Raw genomic sequence first — 16,096 nt, 5'->3', positions numbered from 1 at the left:
GGGAGGGGAGGAAAGGGGAGGGGAGGGGAGGGGAGGGGAGGAGAGGGGAGGCGAGGGAAAGAGAACTTTTAGAAAATAGATGATCTCACGGATTAGTCCACCGGCAAGGGTTCTATAAGATTTACAAACACAAAGGCAAATGAAAAATTATCCTAGAGTTGTCCCACGGTTAGCCATGGGCACAGGAATGTCTGCATCCATTCCATCCAGAGGCTTCGGAATTGGGAGAGGGAGAGAACTGCGGGGGCGGGGGGGGCAGGCAGGGGCAAAACAGAAGTTTGTTGCAGGCAGCAAGGACAATACGGAAAAGGACAGGACTACAATAAGATGCTCAGAGAGGCAGAGAGCAAAGGGAACTCGAACGCCAGGCACAGGGACAGTGAGGTACGCAAACGGTGGGGGACAGCTGATGACAGCTTTGTTGACCTAGAGCAAGTGCCCACGGTGAACAGTCCCAGGCGAGGCCGATGAAAGGGCATAATGGCAACAGCTCACACTTACTATGTGTCTAAGCACCATCTAGGGACCAAGGGGCTCAATCCACACGGTCACCATGTAAGAGGAGTCGCCCAATCATCCCACCAGGATTTCACAAATGAGGACACTGGAACTTCCCAAGCTCAGAGTTTGGGCAGGAGCAAGGATTCGACCCCAAGCAGTGCAGTCCCAGAGCAGGCTACACGGCTCCTGGTGCCAGACAGCGTGACCTGCGACACTGTGGCCAATTTCCCAGGCTTCCACTTGAGCCCTTAGGACACTGTGTGACCGGGGAGATGCCTCGACTGAAAAGCCCCCTGGCTGAAACCTCACAGTTGTATCTCAAAGTGCAGCAGTGGCTTTCTGGTCACACCCACTGATCTGCTTCCCGAAACGCCTTTATGACAACAGTTGACAGCCGTGTTGCCGTGAGGAAGCAAACACAAGTTGTGTGCCGTTCAAACGTGTTTTTAACTATTAAGGGAAAGGGCAGAATCCTCCGGAGGAGTTGATTTAGAGAGAGCCGGAGGCTCCTGGCAGGGGCAGAAAAGGTTCATTTCCGGCATCCCAGTGAAGTCATGTTGACACAAAACTCAGCTTCAAAGTCCATGAAAGTGCGGGACATAGAAGTTGGTTTCTTTCCACCACCACCACCCCCCCCCTTTTTTTTAAGTAGACTTCTTACTCAGCATGGAGCCCAATGCGGGGCTTGAACTTACGACCCTGAGATCAAGACCTGAGCTGAGATCAAGAGTCAGATGCTCAACCAACTGAGCCACCCAGGATCGTGATCCGGGGAAAGCGGTCTGTCGATGAGTCCCCGACAAATATAACTGTAATCTCTCCCTCTAGTTTAGACTAAGCCACAGCAAGACAAAAAGCCACAGCAAGTTCCTCTAAGCTGCACACACTTGATCTGAATCCCTGTTCTTGGCTGCTTTTTTTTTTTTAATTTTTTTTTAACATTTATTTATTTTTGAGACAGAGAGAGACAGAGCATGAACAGGGGAGGGGCAGAGAGAGAGGGAGACACAGAATCTGAAACAGGCTCCAGGCTCTGAGCTGTCAGCACAGAGCCCGACACGGGGCTTGAACTCATGGACTGTGAGATCATGACCTGAGCCGAAGCCGGATGCCTAACCGACTGAGCCACCCAGGCGTCCCTCTTGGCTGCTTTAATTCCACCTCCTTCCGCGCCGGCTCTCGATAAATGCTCATCGAACTGAATAGATATTATGCATCAGAGTTTAACGAGTCCTTTGAGGAAGGATCCCGAACACCTTTAAATCTCAAGACACTTCATAAATGTCGACGAAGTACACCGTACAAGCAAAAAGTGCCGCGTGGGCAAGGCAAACACTGTGAGAAGCTAGAATTCGCTCCCAAAGGGGCAAGAGAGGACTATCCGGCCATGTGCGGCCGGGAAGCCAGCCCGAAGCTCTTGCAATCATCTCTTTTATGCGCCTGGCACGCTGTGCCAGGGACTTTCCTGGTCCCCACTGGATGTGAAGTCTGGTGGAAGCCCCGTACTGTGGGAGCCGAAACAGGGATGCCCGGGCACCATGGGAGAACACAGAGAAGGGACACCAAGCCCAGAGGCTCAGGTGGGCCTGGGTTCGTGACTCAAATGCCCAGCAAAAACAGGAAGCAGAAGGCGTGTGGAAGGGCATCGTGAACACACAGGAGCTGGCACCAGCGCAGTGACTTTGGGCACCTGTGAGCACTTTGTTCAGCTGGCGTGAAAGATGTTAGGCTGGCCTCTACTTAAAGCTCACTCCAGCCGCGGAGGGGACAGATCTGTGACAGGCAGACCAGTTAGGAGGCGACTGCAGTAAGCAATGAAAATCTAAGACGTCAGGCCTGGCGCTCGGAAAAGCAGGCTTGAACCAGCAGGCCCCACGAGGTGACCCAGAGAGAGTCTAGAGTCAGTAAAATAAAGACCCCAGGCCAGGTCCCCGGGAAGTTCTGCCATTTGCAAGCTTGCGAGAAGAGAGCCCCCAGAGGGCCTGGGAAGGGAGGGGAGAGTCCCCCCTAACCACACAGACCTCAAGACAAGAGATGTGGGTCACCTGGAGGGCTCAGTCGGTTGACTGTTTCAGGCTCTTGGTCTCCGCTCAGGTCTTGATCTCGCGATTCGTGGGTTCGAGCCCTGCACTGCTTGGGACTCTCTCTCTGCCTCTCTCTCCCTGCCCTTCCCCAGCTCGCACTCGCTCGCTCACTCTCAAAATAAATCAATCAACTTAAAAAAAAAAAATCAAGGGGCGCCTGGGTGGCGTAGTCGGTTGAGCGTCCGACTTCAGCCAGGTCACGATCTCGCGGTCCGTGAGTTCGAGCCCCGCGTCAGGCTCTGGGCTGATGGCTCGGAGCCTGGAGGCTGTTTCCGATTCTGTGTCTCCCTCTCTCTCTGCCCCTCCCCCGTTCATGCTCTGTCTCTCTCTGTCCCAAAAATAAATAAAAAACGTTGAAAAAAAAATTAAAAAAAAAAAAAATCAAGAGATGTCACTAAGCAGAGGGAGGAGAAGCCTTCCGGGAGGGGGGGGACACACGGCACCAAGTGCCCAGGGACTGAGCTGCACAGAGTATAAGGATAAGCAAGAACAACTTTAGTTGGGGGGAGGGGGGAGGGCAGGGGGGCGGTGGAGGCGGGGCACTAGGGTGAGTAGGAGGCAAGGAAGAGGCACCCTTTCTAGCAGGTTGGCTCCACAGGGACAGCGCCATAGCTAGCCGGAGGGGACTGTCTTTAAACAGGGAAGGGGGCACACTCTGCTCCAGCTGACAGGTTCCATGAAGATGTTCACATTTCAAGGAAAGTCATACAGTCCCTATTTCATTCCCTATGAAATCTCCAGATTTTTTTTTTTTAATGTTTATTTATTTTTGAGACAGAGAGAGACAGAGCATGAACGGGGGAGGGGCAGAGAGAGAGGGAGACACAGAATCCGAAGCAGGCTCCGGGCTCCGAGCCGTCAGCCCAGAGCCCGACGCGGGGCTCGAACTCACGGACTGCGAGATCGTGACCTGAGCTGAAGTCGGACGCTTAGCCGACTGAGCCACCCAGGCGTGCCATCCAGATTTTTAAATGTGCCCAATTACCTCAAAAAAAAAAAAAAGAAAAAAAGTGCAATTGTGGGGGGCCTGGGTGGCTCAGTCAGTTAGGCGTCCGACTCTTGGTTTCAGCTCAGGTCATGATCTCACAGTTCGTGAGTTCAAGGCCCGTATCAGGTTCTGTGCTGGCAGCATGGAGCCTGCTTGGGATTCTCTCTCTCTGCCTCTCCTCCCTCTCTCTCTCTCAAAATAAGTAAGTAAACTTAAAAAAAAAAAAAAAAAAAAAGTTTAATTGTTGTGCAGGCCCAAATCATGGCTACGGCCTGGACTGAGCCAACAGCCCTTGGTCGGTCCCCTATGATCCAGGACTTCCACTCTGCAGTTACTTGTTCCTCCGTCTCGCCCTTCACGTGGGTGCCTCCCCTCCAGGAGGCCTGAGAAAATATTTCCTTTATAGTTTTTCCTTAAACCCTGGTTGATCTTCAACTAGACCTGGATAGGAACCCTTTAATCGTAAATCTCTGGCCTCGGCCCCACCCTGAACTCTTCATTTAATAGACACTGTCCTATAGGGGGCGCCAGGGTGGCTCAGCAGTTTAAGCATCCCACTCTTGATTTCAGCTCAGGTCACCGTCTCATGGTTTGTGAGTTCGAGCCCCGAGTCGACCTCTGCGCGGACAGCGTGGAGCCTGCCTGGGATTCTCTCTCCCTCTCTCTCTGCCCCTCCCCACCCCCGAAAAATAGACACTGTCCTATAAGCATGTAAACAATCCCCAGCAGCCCTCCTTTCAAAGGAAGCCCTCACTGTATGTAAACTAACTGGGGGGGGGGGGGGGAAGGGGGGGGGGGGGCGGAGCAAGCCTTGAGAATCCTTCTGTAGCAACTGCATTCTCCACACGCTTTTCCAGAAGCCAAAGGGGGAGGAAGACTTGAATTCCTAGCCCCCTGGGGAGGGAGAGACTTCTGCACCGCAGGGAAGGCATGGTCCTCTGCAGGCACTCCCATGAGCCCTCTGCTGGATGGAGGGTACCCTTCCCACAGCCATTCTTTCAGGCCCCCCTCCTTCTCTCACCTGCATTGGGGCTGGAGATCGAAACTGCCCTGCTCAGTTACCAGTTTCCTCGGGCTTAGTCTGGTCCTTGCATCCCAGTGCTAAAGGCTGTGGTGTGTTCTAACAAAGGATAAGGATTATCACAGGCCACTCTTTGGATCGTCCAACCGATTAACATGTCTCAACGGGTGCCTGGAAAACCCCGAGGCCCCAACTCTGCCCCCCACCACATCCCAGCCCGGCCTCCTCCTCCCTCACTTGGACGCTCTGCCTGTCGGAGAGATGACAGAATCTTAAGGGAGTTGGCAAAAACTGAAAGACATCCTTCTGTGAAAGTCCAGTGAACCTCCTACAAGGGGGGCAATGTTATCTAGGGTTCATCAGCTCAGCAGACCGGGTCCCCGTCCACGGGGATTTAAGGTACCATGTAACTCTGAGAACAAGTTGCTGTCGAGCGAAGGGGTGGAAAGGAGGGTTGCGAGTCACCGTCCGCTGAGCATCTTCTCTCTGTCCAGCACTGAGCTTGATGCTGTGGCACAGGAGTTCCAACCAGTGGACTCCACCAGAGGAGTTCCTGAAACTTTCCGTGGGAGAGCTCCAACCCTGGGTAACCATCCTGGATGGGGGCTCCCATCAGGAAGGCAGGCCCACCTGGCCACGGGATTCCCTGGCCGATGCCAGGATTCCGTCTGGCAGCAACATGGAAACCAGTCCATGGAGAACACGATTGCTATCAGCAACTTCAACGGAATGTTCTTTCCATGGGTTTGCACAAGTTGAACATCATCTCAAGAAATTACTCTTCTCCTGGGAGAAAGCAACCCGGAGCCTGATGAATGAATTCAATTTCAAACTGGTGATCTTCTTATTCGTGCTTCCTTTTCACAGATGGTTTATCTCCCTTGCCCCAAGCTTTCAGAGGGATGTTGGGGGCACTTAAATTTTTCCTCACCATGAGTAATAGAAGATCCCCCACTAGACTTTCCTAAGGGCTGGAACCATGGATTATTTGTCTTTGTGTCCCTGTTTGTAGAGCCTAGGACAGTGTCACAGGTGCTCTGGAAATGTTTGTGGCTTAGAGAGAGGGAGGAAGGAAGGAAGGAAGGAAGGAATGGAGGAAGGGAGGAAGGAAGGAAGGAAGGGAGGGAGGAAGGAAGGGAGGGAGGAAGGAAGGCAGGGAGGGAGGGAGGGAGGAAGAAAAGAAGGAAGGAAGGGAGGGAGGAAGGAAGAAAGGAAGGAATAAAGGGAGGGAGGGAGGGAGGGAGAAAGGGAGGGAGGGAGGAAGGAATGAAGGGAGGAAGAAAAGAAGGAAGGAATGAAGGAAGGAATGAGGGAGGAAGGAAGGAAGGAAGGAAGGAAAGCAGGAAGAAAGAAAAGAAGGAAGGAATGAAGGAAGGGAGGGAGGAAGGAAGAAAGGAAGCAAGGAAGGGAGGGAGGGAGGGAGGAAGGGAGGAAGGAAGGTTGTAATCATTCAATAGGAAGGAAGGAAGGAAGGGAGGGAGGGAGGGAGGGAGGGAGGGAGGAAGGGAGGGAAGAAGGGAGGGAGGGAGGGAAGAAGGGAGGGAGGGAGGGAAGAACAAAAGAAGGAAGGAAGGAAGGAAGGAAGGAAGGAAGGAAGGAAAGAAAGAAGGAAGGAAGAAATATTCTTTCTGCTGAATAACACCAGTGGCATGAAAACTTCCAAGGCTCCTAAAACCTACACATAGATTAATCCGATTACACCGATTCTTCTTAGGCCACAAATTTTCAAAAATTCTAATAGATTAATCAGGTGTGAATTATTTTAGAGAAACAATCTTGCCTTTTCCATATAGGGTTTGGCTGAGCATGGAGTGATTCTTTCTTCTATTTGAATTTGTTCAGTTCTCAATTATAAAATGAGACTCAGAAGCAGTCCAAAGAACCACAGAAGAAAGGAATGTTTTTTCTTTCAGAAAGGACTGCATAGTAATGGCAAACACATCAGCCCTTACCACGTGCCAACCACAATTTAAATTGTGTGTTAACCCCTTGTGGCCGCGGTGGAGACAGTAGCTACTCTTAACTTCGTTTTACACAAGAGAAAACAGGCTCAGAGAGCGTGAGTAACTTGCCCAAGATCACACAGTTCGGAAGTGGCAGAGGTAGGGGGAAAATGTCCAAGCCAAAGTTATTAGAATATCCAAAATAAGGAGTGATCCCTGAAGAAAGTATGGTTCTTAGCTAAATATATAGATCACCTAGCAGCGTCCTGTTGGTGTACCTTGTGGCCAAAACTTGTGCACTTTAGAAATAACAGAGTAAGGGGCACTTGGGTGGCTCGGTGGGTTAAGTGGCCGACTTTGGCTCAGGTCATGATCTCATGGTCTGTGAGTTCAAGCCCCACGTTGGGCTCTGTGCTGACAGCTCAGAGCCCGGAGTCTGCTTTGGATTCTGTTTTTGTCTCTCAAAAATGAATAAATATTTTTTTTTAAAAGAAAGAACAAAATAATATTACTAAAACCAGCAAAATAAAGATCCTGTAGTAGCTGGACTGGATGAAAGGGCAGAAAAGGAATTCCATTCCAATGCACTTTAGAAAATGGAACAATCAAATTTTTAAGTAAATGGCTTTCTGACACAAACTTGCAAAATTAATCTGAAACCATCAAAACAAGTCACAACCCTTAAAATCCTAATAAACCAAAGGAGGGAGCCATTATTCAATCCAGCCTTATTGGAGGCTGGTTCCAACTTGGTTGAAGAGTAATAGAAAAGTCAGTAAATGATTCTTTTTTCTTTTTTTTTTTTAATGTTTCTTTTTGAGAGAGAGAGAGAAAGACAGAGCGTGAGTTGGGGAGGAGCAGAGTGAGAGGGAAACACAGAATCCGAACCATGCTCCAGGCTCCAAGCTGTCAGCACAGAAGCCGACGCAGGGCTCAAACCCACCAACCATGAGATCATGACCTGAGCCAAAGTCAGACGCTTAACCGACTGAGCCACCCAGGTGCCCCAGAGTCACTAAATGATTCCAAGCTAGATGTTGTCAGTAACAAAGAACCAGGCCTAGAGAAAACTTACAGGGGGAAGAATCATTTATAGCTGCCATTTTTATATTATCCTGAATACAGAGGTTGAGAAGAATAGAGCAAAGAACACATGGAGTCAAGGTGGGAGTAAGGGAGGGAAATAGACACGAAATTTAAATAGTGTAAAATCGCAAATGCTCTCACAGCTTTTCCTCCTTTTAAAATGCACTTCTCATGATTCGTGGGTTCGAGCCCCGCATCGGGCTCTGTGCTGACAGCTCAGAGCCTGAAGCCTGCTTCGGATTCTCTCTCTCCCTCTCTCTCTGCCCCTCCCCTGCTCGCTCGCTCTCTCTCTCTCAAAAATAAGTAAACATTAATAAAAATGCACTTCTCTGTGGAAAACATTGTCCGAGGTGATGTGTGAGCTTGGACAAGATTAAGGTGGGATCCAGCCCATGACATAGCTTCTGATGTACCCGAAGATGGCCCTGATGATAACCTCAAAGTCAAGCAAAGGACAAAACCAGCTGACGTGTTCCGAACTGATTACAGGAGAAACCCAGAGGCAGAGAACGTACTGCCGCTTGAGACTGGACCATTTGACATGTCATTCCGGGACACAGCCGCTGTGCGGCAGGAAGGGACATGAAGGAAGGCGAGGCTGTGGCGCCAAAGAACTCACTGGAGCCGCTTTGAAGACAGATTAAGCAGGGAGAAGTGGAGGTCTGCACCCTCCAAGACCCCAGATTCTTGTGTTTTACATCTAAAAGTCATGGGGCAGGGTGGGTACCTGAACGGCTCAGTTGGTTAAGCGTCTGACTTTTGATTTTGGTTCATCGTGATCTCGCAGTCCATAGGATTGAGCCCCATCTCAGGCTCTACGCTGACCGCACAAAGCTTGCTTGGGATTCTCTCTCCCTCTCTCCCTACCCCTCCCCCACTCACGCTTGCACTCTCTCTCTTTCCAAATAAATAAATATATTTTTTAATTTTCTTAATAATTTTTTTATGTTTGTTTATTTTTGAGAGAGAGAGAGAGAGAGAGAAAAGTGAGCAGGGAAGGGGCAGAGAGAGAGGGAGACACAGAATCAGAAGCAGGCTCCAGGCTCCAACCTGTCAGCACAGAGCCCGACGCCGGACTTGAACTCACGGACCGCAAGGTCATGATTTGAGCAAAGTCAGCCGCTTAACCTACTGAGCCATCAAGGTGCCCCGAAAATTTTTTCAAAAATAGAAATAAATAAAGGTCATGGTGGAATATGGGGAGAAAACTGATCTGTACCTATTCCTGATTATTACTCACTCCATGTAAAATAGTTACTAAGTAACAGAATACATAGCAATTAAATAGTATTATTACTATACATATGGTTATGTTACTAATGTGAATCACTCACAATTTCCTGGCCAAGAGGATTGAACTGAACATTTTTATTCTAACAATGAGATAATGGCTTTTGGCCAACAGATTGGGAAAAAATAAGATCTCTGAAAACCAATAAGAGTATTGCGACACCTGGGTGGCTCAATCGGTTAAGCGTCTGACTCTCGGTTTCAGCTCAGGTCATAATCTCACAGTTTGTGAGTTCAAGCTCTGTATCGGGTTCTGTGCTGGCAGCATGGAGCCTGCTTGGGATTCTGTCTCCCTCTCTCTCTGCCCTCCCCTGCTTGCTCTCTACCTCTTCTCTCTCTCAAATAAATAAATTAAATTAAAAACCAGTAAGGGTATGGAGTGGGAATGTATGTGGATACAGCCTTTTGGGAGGGCAATTTTGAGTAGCTATTAACATGGGAGGGGCACCTGGGTGGCTCAGTTGAGCGTCCGCCTCCTGATTCTGGCTCAGGTCATGATCTCACAGTTCATGGGATCGAGCCCTGCATCGGGCTCCACAATGAGTATGGTGCTTGCTTAGGATTTTCTCTCTCCCTCTGCCCCTCTCCCCTGCTCATAAACTCTAGCGTGCATGCGCTCGCTCTCTCTCAAAACAAACAAAAAAAGATAGAAAAAAGTTAAATTTTTGTGGGGAGATGGGCAAAATAGGGAAAAAAAATTAAATCTTTGGAAATGTTCTTCGAGCCCCGTGTCGGGCTCTGGGCTGATGGCTCAGAGCCCGGAGCCTGCCTCGGATTCTGTGTCTCCTTCTCTCTCTGCCCCTCCCCTGCTCGTGCTCTGTCTCTCTCTGTCTCTCAAAACTAAATAAATGTAAAAAAAAAAAAAAAAAAAAATTTTTTTTTAAATACCTGCCTTGATGGAGCTTACATTCCAGTGGAATTTAGGGCATATCCACTTTGCAGGGAGGGAGGTGACTCTGGGAGAGAGGCACGGGCCTCGTGGCAGGGCCATGGCATCGATAGGCTCCAGTCATCTCTTCCAGGCCCGGGAAAGAGGAAGAGGAGAGAATGGTTTAAGGCCTCAGTGCAGACCCGCAGCCCCTGGCTGGCCCCTCACTGAGCACCCTCCACGCCCGCTTCAGCCAGCTGCCCAACTTGGGGTGTCTGTAGTTGGCAGCTGTGGGGCCCCTGCCTGGAGCCTCGTGGAGGGATTGAGACCCAAGTGTGGAAAGAGGAAAGGGTGCCCCCCACCCCGCTCTGGTCTGGCTCAGGAGCTTGTAGCGCCTCGGGGTAGCAGTGAGAGGCCCTCTTCTTCAGGGGGCCCCCTACCGTGAGGATGGCTGCCTGCGAGAGTGGTTGGAAGGAGGGATAGCCCGGGTGCGGAGAGTGAGGGAAAGGAAGCCAGAGTAGCGAGGGAAGGAGCCCTGAAGGACTGACAGGGCTCCACCACGGCCAAAAGCAGAGAGGACATTTCCCTTCGTGCGCCATCTGGAACCAGAGCGCTGCGGCCGGCAGCCCTTATGGGGCCAGGAAGCTACGTGAGAGCCTGCTGGTCCTCAGCGCCCTGAGTCGCCTTCCTCCTCCCCTCTGTCCCCACACCAGGCCCCCTGGCTTCCAGCTCTGCTTCCTGTCTACACCGAACAACACAGGGAACAGCGTAGGTGAGGTGACTCGAGAGAGGCCTAACATTTAGAAAGTGGAACTAAGCTGATTGTGGGGATCACTTTGCAATGTAAAGAAATATCAAGTCATTGCGTGGCACACCTAAAACTAACACAAGGTTATATGTCAATTATATCTCAATAAAGCTAGAAAGAGAAAAAATGGAACTGAGGTGGTGGTTTATCCAAGAGATTAACAGTAGAATTTAAGGGGGGAAGGTTAAGAATGTAAGGTCTATACCCCAGAGCAACCTGCATTTCAGAGGGACAGCAAGGAGAATGTCCATGGTAAACACAAAGGAATGACTCGCTAACAGTGAAATTGCAGACATCCTTGATGAGCCAGTGGGAAGACATTTCAGGCCAGGGTGGGTCTTTCCTGAGGCCTTCAAATCACACCTTATAGACACTAGGCTGCCCCACCTGAACCCTGGCCCAGCCAGCTTCTCTGTCAAGCCAGTTCACACGGGCACTGGAAGGCTGAGATAATCTGATTGGCCAGGAGATTCATGTTTGCTGTGGAAGGCTGGCTTTGTTAATGATCAAAGTCAGGTTTCAACCTGTTCCTCCCAAACCTACGTGCAGTCCCTCATAGAGCCCGACACAGGGCGTGGTGAGCAGCTTTGCAGAGCCCTCATGGTTTATAAAATCCAAGTGAGTTTTAAACTGCTCAGTAGTGGATACTGGAAATCAGGCTGGCTCAAGAACCACCTCCATCTCGTCTATTTTCCACTTAAAATTTTTGTTTAATGTTTATTTCTTTTTGAGAGAGAGAGAGAGAGAGAGAGAGAGAGAGAACAAGTAGGGGAGGGGCACAGAGAGAGGGAGACACAGAATCCGAAGCAGGCTCCAGGCTCTGAGCTGTCAGCACAGAGCCCGACGTGGGGCTCGAACCCACAAACTGAGATCATGACCTGAGCCACCCAGGCCCCCCTCTTTTCCACTTTAAATTAGGAGAATCAGCTGGAGGGTTCCTAACCCACCAATTCACATATCCTCTCGCCCTCAGCTGGGGAGTCCTTCCTCCCTCCAGGGCCCTGCTGTCTGTAGGTAAGGAGCCAGCACAAACACCCAGTCAGCTGCCAAAGGACAAGTCTGTGTTGGGCTGGAAATGGGATCTCTTTCTTGACAAATGGCCATCGCTCAAACACGCAGCACCACACGAAAACACACAATTGCATACCACTTCCCCAGGAGGTTTCTGATCTCAATGCCTCAAAATCTACTTCCTAGAAGGGCTTTGCCCAAACCTGAGAAAGATAAACACGTTTACCACACTCCGGCCCCGCTGTCCTCGAAGGAGGCTCCGGAAGGCGTGCGTGTGAGCGCCGTGTGCAGGGGCACCGCAAACGCTTTTGTGCGCTCACATGCCTGGACGTCACAGCCAAGTGCTTCCCGGCAAAATACACAAGGGCTTTGTCTCATTCTGCAAAGGTCTGCACTGGCAACGGGGCCACTGCCGCTGTGTTTGTCCAGCTCAAAGGGGAGAACGGCAGGGTGGGGGTGACGCAGTTTGTCCCCACAAAGAGAAGGGCAGCCCCACCTTGCTTCAGGTGGAAAACACAACTCTCCACATCCTGGCTAGGCTTTCCGGTCAAAAATTTCACTAGGAAGGAAGGGAGGGAGGGACCAGAAGGAGGAGGGGGGGGGGTGTGCAAAAGAAGGCGCTTTCTTTGTATTACTCTCTGAGTTAAACAATGCCTGGTCGGAACGCTCAGAATCTCATCAGAAAGACATTTTTTTCTTTTTAATTAATAAAAACAGGAGCGCCTGGGTGGCTCAGGCAGTTAAGCATCTGACTTCAGCTCTGGTCATGATCTCACTGTCGGTGGGTTCGAGCCCCGCGTCGGGCTCTGTGCTGACAGCTCGGAGCCTGGAGCCTGCTTCGGATTCTGTGCCTCCCTCCCTCTCTCTCTGCCCCGCCCTGTTCTGTCCCCCGCCTCTCAAAAATAAAATAAATATTATAAAAATAAATTAAATTTTTAAAAACAATCATTGGGAACAGAAAAATCAAAAGTCAATTCCCAGACTCAGGCAATGAGTCACGTTTCAGATGCCAGCCACCGGTTTTGGAGCAAAGTGATCAGATTTAGGGAGCCCCTCCTCCTCGCTTCAATTCTTGGTCATCAGATCCCCGCTGCAATTCTGGTGGGGGCCATCTGGAACCTCCCCCCAGCCCCACTCCTCCTCTCCAACCAACCCCCTGCAGGCCTCATCCGCATTCAGCATCCCCCTCTGCCCTCTGCAACCACCATCTCACCTCCTGGGTCTCCAGGCTTTTCTTTTACGTCCTTTCCCACCCCAAAGAGGCAGTCCCGCACACGGGCAAGGTGTGGATTTTAAAGTTTGCTGACTGCCGGGCTCCACGCTTCCCATCCTTGCTGAAGTCAAATCAGACTCCTCAACAGCTCAAGGAGAACAGCTGATTTGCAAAACCCCTTAGCAGTAACTTACCAGAGAACCAGTTCTGGTGTGTGTTTCTTTTGTTGATTTTCTAGGTTTTGTTTTGTTTGTTTTTGTTACCCAAGTAGAGGCTGACGGGTTGGAGATAGGGTGGAGATCGGCGAAATACACAAGAGTGGGCAGCCGAACAACTGCAGTTCATGTTGCTAAGGGGAAGTGTATGAAGTGACAAAATAGCGATAGAAGGGCTTACTGAGTTTCTGCCGTGTGTTGTGTGCCTGGCACTGTGCCGGAGCTGTGATGCTGAACAAGCAGGCTGCATCCCTCCCTCACAGAGCTGACAGTCTGACGGGGGAGGCAGACAGACAAGCAACTCGTCACCGGTAATTTAGTATGAATAATGCTGAGAACAGGAAGCTACAGACCAGCATGAATGCACAGGCACGTGGGGGGGGGGGGGGGGGGGGGGGGGGTAGGGAAGAAGAATCCCAGGAAGAAATGCCGCCTAAACTGAAATCCAACGGATGGGGAAGAGAAACCTGCTTAAAAGTCAGGGGGCTGGAGACAGCAGGGAATGTTAAAGAGCACTGGAAACAGCTGCGTGTGGCTCAGAGGCCAGCTTGAGGCTGCTGGGGTTGACAATGGCCAGAGTGAAAAGCAGGGGAGGGCTTGGGAGACCACGGAGCCAGAACACGGAAAGGCTGAGACAGACACAGTGCTCAGAGCCACCTCCAAGACCTTTTCCTACCTGCGTGAACCTGCCTGTGGCTCAGGCCGTCTCAATAAAGCATTCCTATTCACTCTTATTTAGTGAGAGCTCATCAGATACCTGTGAACACAGAGCAAGAGTCCAGTCCATGTCTGAACGGAGTAAGCAGGAGACACGCCCCGTTCCCCATGTTTTTTCCTGTACTTGCTTCTGCAACCAGAAAAAGACTAGCAAAGGTCCTCCGTGATGACGTAACAAGGACACGGCAAGCAAGCTTCGTGGGACACACAGGATCCAACCATTTCCCCTGCAGAAATGGTCAAACACCGAAAGTGAATGTGTTTGCAGGATGTAGTGTGCAGGCTTCCCACCCAGCTTGCAGGCAAGGTCGGGGATCGCTCTCTGGGGGCAAGAACCCTAGTCATCCAAGGTGTTTATTTCCTTTCGGTAAACAGTAATGTGTAATTTCCCATTTCTAGGGACAATGATTACTTCAAACAAAGGGCAGTCACCAAAAGCAGTATTTAGCAGGAAGCGGTTTTCCTCCATAAGAGGGACTGAAGTTCAGTGGAGATTAAAAAAAAAAAAAAGCCCTTGGCTAAAAAAAGTATTAATTTGTCTCTTAGATCTGATTCAAATACAAGTGATTTTTGGAAACTCAGGGTGTCCAAATACAGAAAGAAGAGCAAAAAGCCACCTCCTCCCCGCCTGGGGCCTCCTGGATTACCAGCTCTGACCCCCTGCCCCGAGTGGGGTGTGCTCACCTTGGCACTCCTCCTTCCCCACAGCTAAATTCCTAGAATTTATTTTCTAGGAATTTAGACAATCCGCAATGGCTGCCTCCACTCTCTCACTTGACCTCCCTAATCTGCCTGAAGGGCCCACTTGAAATTCAAGTTGTGAACTGAGCTTGCACTGTTACAAGTAGAAAATGCCCGGTCATTATTCCATCCTGTCTGTTCTCATTCCAACCCTCCCCACCGCCTGGCCACTGGACACAGAGGATAGAGGCCAGGATGGCTGCCATGCCCCCTGGGGGAAACCACACACTCAGGTGAGGATACAGAGCCCAGGCCACAGGCTGAAAAGGCCAGAGGTTGTTAAAAGCCGGGCCAGGGGCGCCTGGGTGGCTCAGTCGGTTGAGCGTCCGACTTCGGCTCAGGTCACGATCTCACGGTCCGTGAGTTCGAGCCCCGCGTCGGGCTCTGGGCTGATGGCTCAGAGCCTGGAGCCTGCTTCCGATTCTGTGTCTCCCTCTCTCTCTGCCCCTCCCCCATTCATGCTCTGTCTCTCTCTGTCTCAAAAATAAATAAATGTTAAAAAAAAAAAAAAAAATTAAAAAAAAAAAAAAAGCCGGGCCAGAGTGGAGACCTCAAAACAGGTAGGGGTCAAATGCCCCCCTGCGACCCTGAAAGCTGAGCGCTCAGGGCCCCAGTGGGGAAAACAAGACCTACCTCTGCTGCTTGTGAGGCTTTGCTAAAAGGCTCTCCTGTCCCCAAATGCCTGGAGCTGGCCCACCCATCGGTCTGAAATAAACACCTTAAGGGACCCATCCCTGGAGCCCAAAAGCCCCCTTTAAAAATTTTTTTTAATGTTTATTTGTTTTTTTAAAGAGAGCGCAAGCGGGGGAGGGGCAGAGAGAGAGGGGGACAGAGGATCTGAAGCAGGCTCCTCCCTGACAGCAGCGAGCCTGAGCCCCATGCGGGCGCTCAAACTCATGAACCGTGGTGAGATCACGACCGGAACCTAAGTCGGACGCTCAACCGACAGAGCCACCCAAGCGCCCCAGCCCTCTTTTTTTTTTAAGTAAATTAAATTAAATTTAATTTAACTTAATTTTATTTTATTTCATTTTTTAATATAATTTATGGTCAAGTTGGCTAACATACAGTGTATAGAGTGTGCTCTTGGCTTGGGGGATAGATTCCCGTGATTCATCACTTACATACAACCCCCAGTGCCGATCCCAACAAGTGCCCTCCTCAATGCCCATCACTCATTTTCCCCGCCCCTCTCGCCCCCACCCAAGCAACGTTCAGTTTGTTCTCTGTGTTTAAAAGTCTCTTATGGTTTGCCTCCCTCCCTCTCTGGAACTATTTTTTCCCCTTCCCTTCCTCCATGGTCTTCTGTTAAGTTGCTCAGGTTGCACATATGAGTGGAAACATACGATATCTGTCCTTCTCTGACTGACTTCTTTCACTCAGCATAATACCCTCCAGTTCCATCCACGTTGCTGCAAATGGCCAGATTTCATTTTTTCTCATTGCCAAGTAGTACTCCATTGTATATATAAACCACATCTTTTTCATCCATTCTTCAGTTGATGGGCCCAGCCCTCTTCTTAAATGTCAATATCCTAAGTATTAACATCTATGGCGCAGTCACTCTCCAACACAGCATTTCTTGAGGGAAGTCTGGCCTAAGGAAAGAG

At 50.3% G+C, this 16,096-nt stretch overlaps 1 long non-coding RNA gene across 1 annotated transcript in view; it reads right to left on the bottom strand.

The window, feature by feature from the left end:
* LOC125932339 (uncharacterized) overlaps positions 1-14,168 on the bottom strand; it is a 53,967-nt gene extending 39,799 nt beyond the window's left edge. Inside the window, exons 1-3 of the long non-coding RNA XR_007460578.1 lie at positions 13,008-14,168; positions 9,802-9,928; positions 4,595-4,693 (exon numbers count right to left, since the gene is read on the bottom strand). This is a non-coding gene — a long non-coding RNA (uncharacterized LOC125932339). The remainder of the gene's footprint in view (positions 1-4,594; positions 4,694-9,801; positions 9,929-13,007) is intronic.
* Positions 14,169-16,096: the final 1,928 nt, after the last annotated feature.

Source organism: Panthera uncia, chromosome D1 (assembly GCF_023721935.1).
Source record: "Panthera uncia isolate 11264 chromosome D1, Puncia_PCG_1.0, whole genome shotgun sequence".
Lineage (NCBI taxonomy): Eukaryota > Metazoa > Chordata > Mammalia > Carnivora > Felidae > Panthera > Panthera uncia.
The sequence above is the reverse complement of the archived record's forward strand: the minus strand, read 5'-3'. Positions and strand labels throughout refer to the sequence as shown.